This window comes from Mirounga leonina, unplaced genomic scaffold, assembly GCF_011800145.1.
Source record: "Mirounga leonina isolate KUSES-001 unplaced genomic scaffold, KU_Mleo_1.0 Mir_176, whole genome shotgun sequence".
Taxonomy (NCBI): Eukaryota; Metazoa; Chordata; class Mammalia; order Carnivora; family Phocidae; genus Mirounga; species Mirounga leonina.
Genome location: NW_023270454.1, coordinates 60,110,341 through 60,122,802, shown reverse-complemented (window position 1 = coordinate 60,122,802; position 12,462 = coordinate 60,110,341). Strand labels below are relative to the sequence as shown.

The 12,462-nt window shown below is 38.7% G+C and overlaps 1 protein-coding gene across 1 annotated transcript in view; it reads right to left on the bottom strand.

Moving 5' to 3' along the window:
- TMEM155 (transmembrane protein 155) overlaps positions 1-12,239 on the bottom strand; it is a 35,631-nt gene extending 23,392 nt beyond the window's left edge. The window contains 1 exon segment of the mRNA XM_035023138.1: positions 12,201-12,239. The gene's annotated coding sequence lies outside the window, so the exon portion shown is untranslated.
- Between the last annotated feature and the right edge of the window lie 223 nt (positions 12,240-12,462).

Here is a 12,462-nt window from a genome sequence, read left to right as displayed (position 1 = left end):
AATAGAGGATAAATTAGAAAAGGTATTGTAAACCATGGGGTAGAGACTGGAATTTATCTTAAAGTAACGTGGAGTCATAGAAGGGCTGTAAGTAAAACAGCATGGTGGATTTGTGTTTTACAAGCATCACACATAATGTGGAAAATGAAGTGGAAGAAAGCAAGACTGAAGACTGGCAGGCTAAGTTGGTGGCCAATACAGTAACTTAGAGAAAAGACAATAGTGACTTGAATAATGGTCATGACAGTGGGTCTGGAGAAAACAAATGGATTAGGTGTTTAGTAGGTAGCCTCAGTTGGACTTGGTGAGCTATGAGAAGGGGTGGGTGTGGTAAGAAATGAGTCAAGAATGACACCCTCATGTCCTGGCTACTGGGATGCTGCCATTCACTAGAGAGAATATAAGGAAAAACAAGTTTGGGAAGAGAGATAATGGTTCAGTTGTAGACACAGTGAATTTGAAATGTCCACAGAACATCTAGAAAAATTCAGAGGAGGTCTGGATTTAGGTCTGAAATCCCACAATACCTTTGGGAGTAATCAGCACACAGCTGGTAATTGAAACCAGGGAAGTGGAAAACCAGGGAGAGTGTAAAAAGGAAGAAATTTTCTGAAACAGAATTCAATGAAACACTGATACTTGAGAGATGAACTGAGGAAGAGGAATCCCCAAAAGGGACTAAAAAGGAATGTCACATAAGGCAGAAGAATCAGGAGAATTAGAAGTCATGAAAGTCAAGAGGGGAAAAAAAGTATTTCAAGAAGGTCACTAAAATCATAGGAAAAAAACATCTCAAGAAGACAAATGATATCAAATGATGCAGAAAAATCAAGCAAGAGACTCAATTTTCATTGGTTTTAACAATAAGGAGTGTAAGTCAATCTAAATGCACAAACACACACACAGACACATGCATATACACACACTCACATCGACTTTCAATTCTCAACTAACAGATTAGTGTTCCTCTGAGATCCACCAAGGTCTGCTCTGTCTTGTTTTCCTTCTCTTACCACCCCCATCCTTTGTAGTTACACTACAACTCATCCTCAGCTCTCAGCAAACCAAACTAAAGGAGGAAAGAGAACAGACATTGAGGTACAACCTTGGGTTCCATGACCAAGGCCCAACCCACGTCAATGGTGCCCTGATTCCAACTGTTGTAGCAAAACTTCCCCATGGAAGCAACTTATTACCATTTTAACTGTAGATTGTAGAAATAAAATACAATTTGACCAACTTAAATTTTGGAGTTTAATTCTCATCTCCTAACAATGCCATTGACCTTTAGAAAATTTAAGAAGGGAGACCATGCACTATCCATTTCAATATTTCAGAAGTTTTACTACTAGCTTTTGCTTTTAGACAACACCATCTACAGAGAACACAAAAGTATGCATAGCTTAATTTCTTTGCTAAATTTAAGTAACCAGAAACCATTTATTAAGAAAGAAATGCAGTTGGAAAATTTTGCTGCAAAGAAAATGACTGACCTATTTTCAAGGTCCAATTATAACTCAGAAATTCAAATCTATAAAATACCTAATTGGTCAAGGGGTTCTATGTACAAAAATTTTACATTTTTATTTTTTCTTTACTCCTTTAAAACATATGGTTTAGTTAAAAGAAATAGGATTTATTTAGATAGCAGAAGAATGTCAGATTATATGACTCATATCCTACCTAAATTTTCCTGTTGGAAAATTTCCTCTAGCAGATGAGTAATCTAATTTTATGCTGGATCAGCCCCACAATCTGATACAGTTATGGGTTTGAAATAGAAGTGATTTGCTAGTTGTATGATTCAAATGCTCTTCTAGTATAATGCAGTCATCCCATTACTTTAACAAAAAATTGAAACTATGTAGAAAATTTCTAATGGTCTTCATCAGTAATGAAGTATGCCAGTAATGTAAACTAGATTTTCATCCTGAAGAGAACTAGAAGTTCCCCAAGTTCCAAAAATGCAAAGAAGGCAAATATGTAAATGATGGTCTTGACACTGATTGCAAGCAAAATTCTAAAATAGATTCTCAAACAGATGGTCTGTGGGCATTTAGAAACATAAGAGGTGACCATCAGGAGCCAGCATGGTCTCAGTAAAACAAATTTTGCCAGGTAATCCAATAGGGTTATTAGACTATAATGGACTTGTAAAGTTGATGTAATAAATACAAGATTACCTAAAAACGTGAAAAATAATTGAATTATTCAGCCATAATAAAGTATGCAGATTTTTACTAAGATATAATTTACTACGACTTTGCATAATTAGTCATTCAACAAATATTTATTGAGCACTTACTTAGTGTCTTGCACTGTGATGAGTGCTTACACATAACCTCTTAATATGGTTCTACCGATGAGGTAGAAACTGTTATTATGGAGGTAGTAGAGTATAAGGCTTTTAGGCACACAGACTTGGAGCCCACACATAATCCATTCAAATCCTGACTCTGTCACTGAAATGGCTCTGTGACCTTGAGAAAGTCACTTGATCTCTGCCTCAATTTGCTCATTTGTAAAATGGGGATAACAGTAACCACTTTGTGAAGATGTGAAGATTACATGAGCTAATGTATGTAAACATCTTAGAAAAGTATCTGGCACATAATAAAGGCTGTAAGAGTGTCAGCTATAACAACTCCAGTTTAGAGAGGTAGGATGATGTGTCCAAAACACTGCCGTTTCCCAAGCCAGGATCTAAACCCAAGGCTGCCTGATGCCCTGAACCACTATAAAAATTACATTTTAGGGTGACTGGGTGATAGACACTGGGGAGGGTATGTGCTATGGTGAGCATTGTGAAGTGTGCAAGACTGCTGAATCACAGATCTGTACCTCTGAAACAAATAATGCAATATATGTTAAGAAAAAAAAAAAAGAAGAAGATAGCAGGAGGGGAAGAATGAAGGGGAGGAAATCGGAGGGGGAGACGAACCATGAGAGACGATGGACTCTGAAAAACAAACTGAGGGTTCTAGAGGGGAGGGGGTGGGGGGATGGGTTAGCCTGGTGGTGGGTATTGAGGAGGGCACATTCTGCATGGAGCACTGGGTGTTATGCACAAACAATGAATCATGGAACACTACATCTAAAACTAATGATGTAATGTATGGTGATTAACATAACAATAAAAAATAAAAAAAATAAAATTACAGTTTAGAAAATGTGTGACTTTCTTAGATGATTTCAAAGAACTCTTGACACCTACTTCTTTATACCTTTGTTTTAACAATGTATACCTAATGTGTCTGAAGCTAGTTCTGGGTTCCTGTGCTAAAACTCTCCTAGAGGCCAGGAAAGCTACTTAGGAAATTGGGCTTGCAAATTTGAAGGCTAGAGCCCTCACCTTATAAAAGGCAGATCGTTATACCTCCAGAGAGCGATATGTGTTGACCTTATTTAATAACGAATACATATTGTAATAGAGAAAACTTATTAAGAAGAGTAGCTAATGTTTATTATAGCTAACTATGGGCAGAGGCCTGTTCTAAGTGCTTTTCACACATTACTTAACCCTCATGAACACTTTATGAGGGTGTGATTATTAGCCTCATTTTTTTTTTTTTTTTTTTTTTTAGAGAGGTTTATAATTTGCCCAAGGTCACCCAGCTAATAAGTTACAGAGCTGGAATTTAAACCAGGAAGTTGGCTCTGGAGCCTAGGCTTTTTAAATTCCCTCTCATAAAACTATGTCCCGCTGTGTATGGTATGCGCTACAGAACCTCAAGTAATTTATTTGTTTCCAGCAACCCCTCTCACAGCCTATTTGGTCATTTGGAATACCAAAGTCCACTTAATAATTCATTCCCCACATTTCCAAGTTTCTTTGAATGCCTACTCATCAGAGAGGCCCTTTCCTGATTATATTATCTGCACAGTAAACTTCTGGCCACTCTCTCTCACCCAAACCCGGTTTTACTGTTCTTTGTATTGTTTGTTCATTATTATTCATTTGCTTGTTTTTTGATTATTTTACTGTCCACCTGTCTCTATAACATAAGCTGCAAGGGACTTTGTCTACTTTGTTTACTACATTATTCCAGTGCTTGGAATAGAGCCTGGCACATAGCATGCTCACAAAAAATATTTCTATAAATGACTGAATTCTTTCAGATTCTTATTTGCTACACAATCTAATTTTATTAGTAATATCAGAAATGAAAATTAAAGAAAAATGCCACCATCAGACATAATATATAATCCCTGTTAATGTCAGCTTTCCTTTCCAGTCCCTGTTTATAAACAGATACTGGTATTTCTTTTTATAGATATGTTCTCATAACAGAGATTCCAATATACATTCACCTTTTCAGATAACATTATTGGATCCAATAAAAAATCCATTGCTGAATGGATTTTTGCTTGTCATTGACTTTCAACAAACTACATATTCAGGCTCAGTTTTTTGTTTTAAGTAAGAGCAAAGTCGGTCAAGGCTTTCCTATCTGCACATTGGAAGTCATTTTCCCATACATTTTATATTGCCAGAGATAAAAATTACAGTTCTAGTCCAGTAGTACTTAACTATAGCAAGATTCTTGAGATACAAACCATGCTTTCCTTTCAGTTAACCTCTTCTCTTAAAGATCATCAAAAAATTTCCTGGTCACTAAAGAAAGCATACTTCAGTGATAAAGAATTAGCATTTATGTGCCACAAATTCCTTCATAAATTATTTTATCAACATTTTCATAAACTCAGGGGTTGCAAAAAATGTTAAATATAGATTTTCTTTGCACTATCAACAAGATGAGAATAGGTCAATGGAAATATAAAATCCAGAAGTAATGTTTACCTAAGAGTTTGTGCTAGAAATTGCATTAGCTGTCTATTGCTACTTAGCAGCTTAAACAATAAATGTTTATTACTCCTAGTTTGTGAGTCAGGAATCCAGGCACAGCTCGGTTGGGTCTGCTTAAGGCCACTATCAAGATGTCAGCCAGGGCAGGGGTCTTACCTGAAAGCTCAATTTGGGAAGGATTTTTTCCAAGCTCACTTATGTGATCATTGGCATTATTCAACTTCATTTGGGCTGTGAATTATGGGCCTCAGTATCTACATGGCTGGTGGTGGGAGGACATTCTTACTTCTTTGCCATGTGGGCCCTCCTAACATAGAAACGTGTTTCATCACAGCCAACAAGGTAGTGAAACTGCTAGGACGATGGAAGTTACATTATCTTGTAATCTAATCACAAAAGTATCATCTTCTCAATGTTGAGGGAGTCTACTGGTTTGAGGCAAGTCACTCAAAGGGAGAGGATTATGCAGGCCCTGAATTCCAGGAGGTGGGGAGCCCTAGGGGCCATCTTTGAGGCTGCCTACCACTGAAGTACTATCTCAAAAGAATACTTTATTGCTTATTTTTTAAATATTTTATTTATCTATTTGAGAAAGAGAGAGTACCAGTGGGGTGAGAGGCAGAGGAAGAGGGAGAAGCAAACTCCCCGCTGACCATGAGACCATGACCTGAGCCAAAGTAGGACAAGTAGGATGTTTAACAGAATGAGCCACCCAGGTACCCCTACTTTATTGCTTGTTAAAGAGACATGCCCACATGAAACCACCTTCTCGCTTTGGCTGTCCACTATTACCTCTCTTGAGAGTCACCATCATCTGGTATTCTCCCACTTCTGCTGACGCTGCTGCTTCTGAAACAATCTAAGCCTTCCTTCCTGGGCAACTTTAGGAAGAGGTAAACAAAGTGAAAACAAGAAGTAAAGTAGAAATTTTTCCTCTTAGGTCATTAATTTGAATAAAGAGTTGATCAATGATATAGGGACAGCATCCGTGGACTTTAGGGCTAAAGGTTGTACAAATGACATATTCTGTAAGAGTCTCTCAATCAAGAACCAACATCACTTTGCACATAGAAGTTCTCATACTGCTTATTAATAAAAGCTAAATTACAATCTTACTTCTGTCTGTATGCAAGGTTTGGGATTACAGTTGGATCTCATCATGTCTCTTTGCATTAGTGAACCCTACTTCATGGTTGTACGTCTAATTGCATGTCAAGTCTAAGCATAAGAAATTGAGTTTGGGTAATATAATAGCAGCTTTCTTCTCTATGCACGGTTGACCTTTGAACAATGCAGGGGTTAGGGGCGTTGACCCCCCCAGTGTCAAAAACCTGCATGTAACTTTTGACTCCCCCAAAACTTAACTACTAATAGCTTTTTTTCTTTTTTTAGGACTTTACCCATTTATTTGAGAGAGAGAGCACGAGCAGTGAGGGGAGAAGGAGAAGCAGGCTCCCCGCTGAGCAGGGAGCCTGACACAGGGCTCGATCCCAGGACCCCAAGATCACGACCCAAGCTGAAGGCAGATGCCCAACTGACTGAGCCACCCAGGTGCCACCTTAACTACTAATAGCTTACTGAAGACCAGAAGCCTTACCAATAACATAATCGATTAAACATATTTTGTATGTTATGTGCATGATATGCTGTATTCGTACAACAAAATAAGCCAGAGAAAAGAAAATATTAGGAAAACACATTTCCAGTACTATATTGTATTTATCAGAAAAAAATCACATGAAAGTGGACCCATACAGTTCAAACCCATGTTATTCAAGGGTCAACTGTAGATGTCAATATAATTGAAAGAGGAAAGTTAAGATCCTCACAGAGAAAGAAAATAAATTGACTTGGTGTTAAGGTGAAGATCATATACTTGGCATAGAAATGGATTCCCGTTTATAAGAAGCAGCACAGGGTAGTGGTTATAAATACAGTCTCTTGAGACAGACTGCCTGCAAATGAGTCCTGGTTTTATGATTTACTAACTGTGTGACCCTAGGCAAATCACTTAATTTCTCTGTGTCTTGGGTTTCCCCATCTATAAAACAGAGATAATAATTTGACCTACCTCACAGGTTAGTTATTAGGATTAATATTTATAAGTGCTTAAATCAAGACCTGGCACATAGTATTATATGCATGTTTGTTAAATAAAAGAATCTGTTTTAAGTTTTTACTTCACGTGATAGAGCTACCATACGATCCAGCAATTGCACTACTGGGTATTTACCCCAAAGATACAAATGTAGGGATCCAAAGGGGTACATGCACCCCAATGTTTATAGCAGCAATGTCCACAATAGCCAAACTATGGAAAGAGCCATGATGTCCATCGACAGATGAATGGATAAAGAAAATGTGGTATATATATACAATGGAATATTATGCAGCCATCAAAAGGAATGAGATCTTGCCATTTGCAATGACGTGGATGGAACTGGAGGGTGTTATGCTGAGCGAAATAAGTCAATCAGAGAAAGACATGTATCATATGACCTCACTGATATGAGGAATTCTTAATCTCAGGAAACAAACTGAGGGTTGCTGGAGTGGGAGGTGGGGTGGGAGGGGTGGGGTGGCTGGGTGATAGACATTGGGGAGGGTATGTGCTATGGTGAGCACTGTGAATTGTGTAAGACTGTTGAATCACAGATCTGTACCTCTGAAACAAATAATGCAATACATGTTAAGAAAAAAAAAAGAAGAAGAAGATAGCAGGAGGGGACGAATGAAGGGGGGGAAATCGGAGGGGGAGACGAACCATGAGAGACGATGGACTCTGAAAAACAAACTGAGGGTTCTAGAGGGGAGGGGGGTGGGAGGATGGGTTAGCCTGGTGATGGGTATTAAAGAGGGCACATTCTGCATGGAGCACTGGGTGTTATGCACAAACAATAAATCATTGAACACTACATCAAAAACTAATGATGTAATGTATGGTGATTAACATAACAATAAAAAAATTTCTTAAAAAAAGTTTTACTTCACATGACTTCCAGTTTCTGGTCTAGCACACTGTCATCTTGGAAATGGTTATTCCTGTCCACATGAAAAGAAAGAAGCTGAACAAACTAAAAATCAATAGCTTTTCTTAGATCTGTCACAGAAGTGAGGTCACAGAACAAACCACTGCCACAAAATCTGGAGAGGCAGATAGGCAGATACGGAGAACCACAACTTACCAGAACAGAAACTCGCATACAGAAACCTCTACAGGAACCTCTGTGGTCGAACACCTAAGCTGTAATGGACTAATTGCTGGAGTTCAATGCAGACAAGTCTGAGAGTTAAAAATTCCAGTTGGGGGTCACTCATAGGATGACTCCCACTCTTTTGTGAGTTTTACCTACAGAAGCCCTACCAGGCTCTCACAGTGAAGACTGGGGGGAAAAGTCTTCTCATGCTTCTAGCAAGGGGAGGGGAATGGTAGCCATTTTGACATAGGGCCAGAACATTGTTCTTCTTAATAAGGCCTGCCCTCAAGAGAAACTATGTCACCAGAGCCCACCTGACCTGGGGGAAAAGAAGGATCCAACTCCATTCCCCACTAGTTTTCCTGTCTTACCTAAGGAAGGTGGGGTGGGAAACTGAGAACCACTTGTAAAATGTCACAGCCTAGGGGCCCAGGCTCACTAAAAGACTGAGACCAAATCATAGGACTATAGAATGTTTCCCATTCCCCACACCTTATCAACACTAAGGGGCTATGTATGCCAGTTCCTTTTATCCAGTACTTGATGTCTGGTTTTCAACAATAATTTACAAGGCATACTATTAGACAAAAAATAGAGTTTGAAGAGACAGAGCAAACATCAGAACCAGTCTCAGATATGGCAAGGATGTTGGAATGATCAAGCCAGGAATTTAAAACAACTATAATTCATACACTAAGGGCTCTAATGGAAAAAGTAGAAAACACTTAAGAACACACGAGACAATCTAGATGACCTTAGGTTTGGAGATGATGACTTTTTAGATACAATGCCGAGGACACAATCCAAAAAAGAAACATTGACAAGTTGGACTTCATTAGAATTAGAATTAAAACCTTCTGCTATGTGAAAGACACTGTCGATAGAAAGAGAAGACAAGCCACAGACTGAGAGAAAACAGTGCAAAACACATATTTATCATCCAATGTGGGAATTCATAATGCCTGGCTAGATAAGATTTAATAAATATATGCCTCTCTGGGTGAGACTAATTGAAAAGCAAAGAAGGAGTTCCAGAAAACTGGGCCTCCTTTGCAGTTTCTGGGCTGAAAACAGCCGGATCCTTGTTGCAGATCAGTGCACTCATCCAGGGAATAAATTCTTAGGAGAAACATTTATCTTTGGTGGTCACGTACTCCCTGCCTGCATGTGTGACATGAGCATAGCTTGTTCTAATCACAGGATACTCCCTTTGTTACTGTCCTGATTATTAAAGTTTCACACTCCTTGTTTTTTTTATTCCCTTGATGTATTGATAACGCTCACAATAAAAGTGGAGGAAGAGCTTGGCTCGGGGCCTTTTGCCACTAGAACATCTGGTCCCTTCTCCTTTCTCCTACTAAGGTATCTGGAGTAATCTTTTTGTTTGCCGCATCGAGGTTTGCTGGCCAAACCCAACAATCCAAAATATACAAAGAATTTAAAAAAAAAATTTTTTTTTACAGAGAACTCTTAAAAGTCAAGAATATGGAAATGTAAAACTCAATTTAAAAAGGGAAAAAGATGGGGCACCTGGGTGGCTCAGTTGTTAAATGTCTGCCTTCAGCTCAGGTCATGATCCCAGGGCCCTGGGATCGAGCCCCGCATCGGGCTCCCTGCTCCACGGGGAGCCTGCTTCTCCCTCTCCCACTCCCCCTGCTTGTGTTCCCTCTCTCGCTGTCTCTCTCTCTGTCAAATAAATAAAATCTTAAAAAAAAAAAAATAGAAAGGGAAAAAGATCTGGACACCTCACCAAAGATTTATAAATGGCAAATAAGCATATATATTTCCTCAACATAAGTTAATATCATATGCCATTAAGGAATCACAAATTAAAATAACAAGATCCTACCATACACCTATTAGAATGGTCAAAATCCCAAACACTGAAAACAGCAAGTGGTGCAGATGTGGAGCAACAATCATTCATTGTTGGTTGGAATGCAAAATGGTACAGCCATTCTGGAATACAGTCTGACAGATTTCTTATAATGCTGAACATATTCTTACCATATGATCCAGCAATTGTGTACTTTGGTATTTACCCAAATGAGCTGAAAACTGATGTCCACACAAAAATCTGCATGTGAATGTTTACAGCAGCTTTATTCATAATTGTCAAAACTTGGAAGCAACCAAGATGTCCTTCAATATGTGAATGAATAGAGAAATTATGGTATATCCATACAATGAAATATTATTCAGTGATAAAAAGAAATGAGTTATCAAGCCACAAAAAGACATGGAAGAACCTTAAATGCATATTGCTAAGTCAAAGAAGCCAATCTGAAAAGGCAACATACTTTATAATTCCAACTATACGACATTCTGGAAAAGGCAGAACTGAAGAGGCAGTAAAAAGATCATTGGTTGCCATGGGCTAGGGGAGAGGGAGGGATGAACAGGTGGAACACAGGTGATTTTTAGGGCAGTGAAACTATTTTGTATGACACACTACTAGCAAATATATGTCATTATACATTTGTCCAAACCCATAAAACATATACCACCAAGAGTAAACCCTAATGTAAACTATACACTTGGGGATAATGATGTGTCCATGTTGGTTCATCAGCTGTAACAAATGTATCATACTGATTGGGGATGTTGATGGTGAGGGAAGCTGCACGTATGTAGTGGGGTTGGGGAAGGAAGGGTATATAGGAACTCCGTATTTTCCATTCAATTTCACTGTACTCTTAAACATGTGTCTATTAACTTTAAAAAAATACATGCTGTTAAAAAATAAAATAAAATAATAAAAATCCATGCTGTTGAAATATAGCTCAGGTTTAGATTGTAATTGAAAACTCTCCTTCTGTAAAATCAGTGAAGATCAAGTTGGAAATCACTGTACAGAAGCACAAGCACCAATCACACTGCCTAGCATATATTAGGAGCTCTGTAATTCCTTTTCTGCCTCCACTTCCCTCCAGAAATCAGTAAGCCCTCAGTTAGCAGTGTCCCCTGGGGAGGGGCAGTGGATGACATCTGCAAGCACATTTTGCTAAAACAGACTGGGAATCCCAGAGCTATGGACAAGACCAGGTGTATCTCTTTCTCTAAGAAATTTAGATCAGGGCTTCTCTAACTTTAGTGTGTATAAAAATCATCTGGAGGAGTTTTTTAAACACAGATGCTAGGTCCCATTTTGCAGTTTCTGCTTTAGTAATTCTGGGGTGGAACCTGAGAATTTGCCCAATTTTCTTTGAGTCCAGGATTACCCACATGTTACAACTATCTGAGAGCAGTGTAAATCAAAATTTCCCCTGCCTCTCTTCCCCCCTCATTTTGTTGTATTTATAAGCTGAAGATAATAATATTTTATTCCTCTAAACCTATAGAAAAAGCTTAATAATGAGAGTTCATATATAGATATTTGATCATAGCAAATGATAAAGAAAAGGAAGCTCTTTTAACTAGTCCATAGAAACTAGAGATGAACTTGATAATCTAGATTTTTAAAATTTATAATATGGAAGAGGATGCCTGGGTGGCTCAGTCGGTTAAGCGGCTGCCTTCAACTCAGGTCATGATCCCAGGGTCCTGGGATCAAGTCCCACATTGAGCTCCCTGCTCAGCGGGAAGTCTGCTTCTCTCTCTGCCTGCTCCTCCCCCTGCTTGTGCTCTCTCTGACAAATAAATAAATAAATAAAATCTTCAAAAAAAATAAAATTTATAATATGGAAGAAGAATATGGAAGGGTAATACACACTACATGTGACTTATTAGTGTTCAATCATTTTTGTCTTAGTCTGTTTGGGCTGCTATAGCCAAAATACCACAGACTGGATGGCTTATAAACAATAGAAATTTATTTCTCACCATTCTGGAGGCTGGAAGACTGAAATCAGGGTCCTGGCCTGAGTGGGTGAGGGGTCTCTCTGAGTCAGAGACTTCTTATGGTATCCTCATGTGGTGGAAGGGGCCAGGGAGCTCTGTGGGATCTTTTTTATAAGAGTACTAATTCCATTCATGAGGACTCCATCCTCCCCTTCCAAAGACCCCTACCTCCTAACATGATCACTTTTGGGGGTTAGAATTTCAACATATGAATTTGCGGGGTGACACAAACATTCAGACCATGACAGTTGTCAATGCATAAAATCTTTTCACATATTAACTATGTAGTTTCCAGTTTGAGTCTTGAAAAACAACAACAAAACAAATGTCTTTGTTAAAATATAGTTGAGGGGCACCTGGGTGGCTCAGTTGTTAAGCGTCTGCCTTCGGCTCAGGTCATGATCTCAGGGTCCTGGGATCGAGCCCCGCATCGGGCTCCCTGCTCCTCAGGAAGTCTGCTTCTCCCTCTCCCACTCTCCCAGCTTGTGTTCCCTCTCTCGCTGTGTCTCCCTCTGTCAAATAAATAAATAAAATCTTAAAAAAAAAAAAATGTAGTTGAAAGCCAAAATGTCTTTAGATTTTTTTTTTTTTAATTTATTGAGAGAGAGAATGAGATAG